We start from the raw sequence: 4,532 nt of genomic DNA, 5'->3' as shown, positions 1-4,532 counted from the left end.
AGTCACTTTCCACTCCAAAAACTGAAAATGGCAGATATTCATTTTGCAGCACACGCTTAGCTTAGGCATTGAGATGCACAAACTAGTTTGATTCTGGAGCTGATGATAAACAAAGAAGCCACAGAAAACCTTCTCTGGGGGCAGTGGCCGCTGCAGTGGACATAGTGCTGGAATTGGTTAAGGCACCACGGAGACAATAGAGTGTTAGTGGTGGGTGCGTTTTGGAGACTGACTGGCTTTGAATCCTACATCAACCTCTGAGCAAGGTGCCTAGCCTCTTTGTGCTTCAAGTTTCTCATGTGTAAAATAATAATTAATAATAATAATAATACTATCTCTCATAATGGTTGTGAGAATTATGCAGGACAACAGAAGGTAAAACAGCACTGGAACAGAGTAATCTCTCAATAACAGAGGAAGAAATTCGTGCCAGAGAGAGTAAACTGTGCAAGAACATGCCACTCTAAAGTGAAACAGTTTAAGTAGACATATAATTCAATTCACTACAATAATCATCTAATGAACCATCTATCAGGAATTTAGAGTGTCTTGACTTCAGTAAAACAGCTAACAAAGTCTTTCATGGTCTAATTGGGCCAATGAGACTTCATACTGGTTGATTTAGCCTGGTCTCTGCGTGTCACATTGTAAGAGACAAATCTATTGGGACACCTGGGCAGCTCAGTAGTTGAGTGTCTCTGCCTTCGGCTCAGGGTGTAATGCCAGGGCCCAGGATAGAGTCCCACATTGGGCTCCTTGCAGGGAGCCTGCTTCTCCCTCTGCCTATGTCTCTGCCTCTTTCTCTGTGTCTCTCATGAATAAATAAATAAAATATTTTTAAAAATCTATCAATCAAAATGTAATTAGAAGTGAAAAGAATACAGAGAAAAAAATTTTTAGATTTTCCTTTCCATATCTCTGCCACCTACAGCACCCTCTTGGCAGCTATTCCCTGACTTTCCCCTTACCCTCAACTCTGAACTCATAACAACCGACTGGTTTGTGGAGCATCTGACCCTAGCCTTTCCTTCACTCTGTTTTCAGTATTATTCTCTCCAGTAAGAAAATTTCAGTCTTAGAAGCACATTGCTCATCCTCCATCTGATTCTCTACTCTTTGCAATGCAAAAGCCTGGAAACCAAACTGGAAAACCAAAACAAACTTTCCTTAGAGGGCAGGAGAAAGGGGAAGGTTTTGAACTAATACATTAATAATTTTTGTAGCCACCACTCAAGCAGGATGTATGTAGCACTAAGGCAAAGGGAATTGCACAGAAATCTCAGAGCAGCCATCCTCCAGGATACAAGGCTAGCCCAGGGCTCAGGTTATTTTATTATCCTTTTTTATTTATAATCTGATTGTTAATAGGATTCTGTCTGATTTTTGTTTCTCTTTGTGGTCTTCTTATATCTCCCCCTGCTGCCAGTGAATCTTTCAATATTTCCTCAAATTTTTGAATTTCAAAAGCAGAGAGCTAAACTGACTTAAATAACTTTTATTATATCCATTGGTCAGGGCTTTGACCATGGGGCAATGTCACAGGTCACAGACTGGTCTGTGGGTTTGCGTTTCTTGAATCAGGTCCTGTGGCTGGTCCATCCAGTAGCTGTTTCTGTTTACACAATAGCTTGGCTCCCACATCTTCCCTCAGTTGAGAGCTGGGCAAAGCAGCTTCCCCAGAAAAAGACAGTAGGTATGAAGCTAGAGATATAAAGAAGCAGGAGCTGTGTAGAATCTCTTCTAGTAAAATGGTTGCAGTGACCACAGCTCCATCTGGTTCCCAGAGGTAGCAGTGGCAGTAGATCCAGAGGCAGGTGTCCAGGGTCATTGGGGGGGGGGGGGGGGGAGCGGGGAATCCATGAGACAAGCTATAGTGTTTGGGCCTAGTGAAAGCTGCAGTGTCCGCCAGATTAGCTTGAGGGTATGTTTTGGGCTTGGGTCCTGGCTGTAGAACCTCCCATCCTGGTTTCCCAACACTCCTAGAGATTCTGTGAACCACCAATACTGCTTTAATAAAGTTCTTTTCTACTTTGCTCAGTTGATTTTTGCTGCTTGTTATAGAAGGGATCCAAAGGTCAAAAGGCAGCTTTGTTGGCCTTGTCTGTAGCCTCCCCACACTCCTCCCAAGTCCACGAATCTAAGTAACTTGCTGGTAGCATGACCGTTACTAAAACCTCCAACACCCTTTTTAACAGACCTCCTGATTCTTAGCCCAGTTGATTTACTTGTGAAAATTTTGGGGGGGCCTGTACTCTTGCCTTATACTTGGAAGTCAATTCAGAGTTTCCTTAATTTGTAGTATGCATTTTATTATAGTTCTCAGTTTTTAGAGTTTACTGGATCTCAAATTCCATTTAATAAATTGGAAATCCAACCAGTTAGGTAAAAGGAGGTGACAGCCATCACACAAATGGAAGAGTTGGCCTTAGATGGGAGTTTGGATAAAGTATCCACAGTTAATAGGGAAGTAAAACATACAGAGAGGTAGGTCAGTTAGATTTTATTGGTGAGAGGATGTGGAAATTCTCTTTGGTTCCTTCAGTTTTCTCAGTAAAATTAAAAGCAAGTCATCATTTGAGAGTGGGAATGGGAAAGGGTAGTAGAGGTCTGAGGAGGAATAAGAATTAAGTGATATGTTAGGGGAGTGGGACAATAAATTGTCTAGGAAAATTAGCAGGTTTGCTGGGTACTTGAGGATTGTGGTCAGAAATTTTGAAAAGTTTTAAAATTACCATAGTTGGTATTTTTCTCCAGCCATGTTCATACAAGAGAATTATAATTTAAGGAATTAAGAAACTGAGAAACTAAGGTATTGGATAGATCATCTGTGTTTGTGTATTCACAAATAGGAACATGCAGTATATACTTTTCTGCTTTTTTCTATTTATTTTTTAAGATTTGAGAGAAAGAGAGAGAAAGAGAGAGAATGCACACTTGAGTGGGGGGAGGGGCAGAGGAAGAAGAAGAGGGAGGGAATCTCCAGCCGACTCCCCTCCAGCTTGTGAAGTCCACACAGGGCTCCACATCGGGCTCAATCCCAAAACCCTGGGATCATGACCTGAGCCAAAACCAAGGGTCAGTTGCTTAACTGACTGAGCCACCCAGGTTCCCGATTCTTTCTTTTTTCTTTGGATAATACATATTGGAGATTATGCATATCAGACTGCTTTATACTTTCTATTGTCTGCAGAGTATATTGGTGTGCTCATCCCTAAGAGGACACGAAGCCCCACTAGTGAACAAAATTCATTGAGAATGTCTTAGCTTACCTTTCTCTCACAGATATCCAAGTGTCTAGTATAGTATCTAACATAGTATGTACTCATATCTTTTTTTTTTTGTACTCATATCTTTTTTTTTAAGATTTTATTTATCTATTCATGAGAGACACAGAGAGGCAGAGACATAGGCAGAGGGAGAAGCAGACTCCATGCAGGGAGCCTGATGCAGGACTCGATCCCAGGACCCTGGGATCACGCCCTGAGCTGAAGGCAGAGATGCTCAACCACTGAGCCACCTAGGCATCCTATATATGCTCATATCTTTTAAAAATCTTTGACATACTTATTTACCTAAACTGTCTGGGGATCACGTAAGAGCTTTGAAATCCAGGCCAGAAGCTCTGACTAAAAACTACTGCTTGATGTCCTTATATTAAATAAATTGGTATGTTTTTCTCTTATTAATCTGCCTTTGTTTAACTTTCCCAGTCAGGGATCCTGGGAAACTTTTTCCTCCCCTACAGATGCTGTGCTTTTCCCACTGACCAACATACACCACACTGCAGCTGGTCTCAACACCTGTGGGCCTCAGAGCCCACGTGAAAGTCCATGTTTATCCTTAGTCTGCCTCTTTCCTTGCCAGAGAAGTGTGGCACCAGAAATAGTGCCAATACTGCAAGGGAAGTGAGGCAGGTGCCAGGCACTGCAGATAAATAAGTCTGCTCAACCCAAAGAGATCACTGGAAAATCCCTATGTTTAGGGGACAGGAGGTAGGTTAGGAGACAGGAGAAAAGGTCAGGGAAGAGGAAGACGTTCAGAAGAATACCCTATTAAGGAAGTCAAGGAGGGGCAGCCCCGGTGGCCCAGCAGTTTAGCACCCCCTTCCGCCCAGGGTGTGACCCTGGAGAGCCGGGATTAAGTCCCACGTTGGGCTCCCTGCATGGGGCCTGCTTCTCCCTCTGCCTGTGTCTCTGTGTCTCTCATGAATAAATAAGATCTTAAAAAGATTTTATAGCAGAGGAATGTGCTTGAAACAATAGGAAAAACAATGGAACTGGTAAGATTGAGAAGGGAGACAGCAGTCATTAGAAAATCTTCAAGGCTCTCAAAAAGAATTTGCTTTGGGGTATAGCTATTTTGAAATCACTATAGAACCATTTTGGGTTTCTAATTCCAGAGATGAAAATAACTACTGACATGGCAAAATTGAAGCATGTAGGCATGAGAATCAAACTAGTTATACCAAGAGAATGTTTTCTGATACTTAATCAGTGTGGTTTAATTCTGTAACATAAAAGGAAAAATTTTAA

This window comes from Vulpes lagopus, chromosome 15 (genome assembly GCF_018345385.1).
Source record: "Vulpes lagopus strain Blue_001 chromosome 15, ASM1834538v1, whole genome shotgun sequence".
Taxonomy (NCBI): domain Eukaryota; kingdom Metazoa; phylum Chordata; class Mammalia; order Carnivora; family Canidae; genus Vulpes; species Vulpes lagopus.
Note: the sequence above shows the minus strand (reverse complement) of the source record.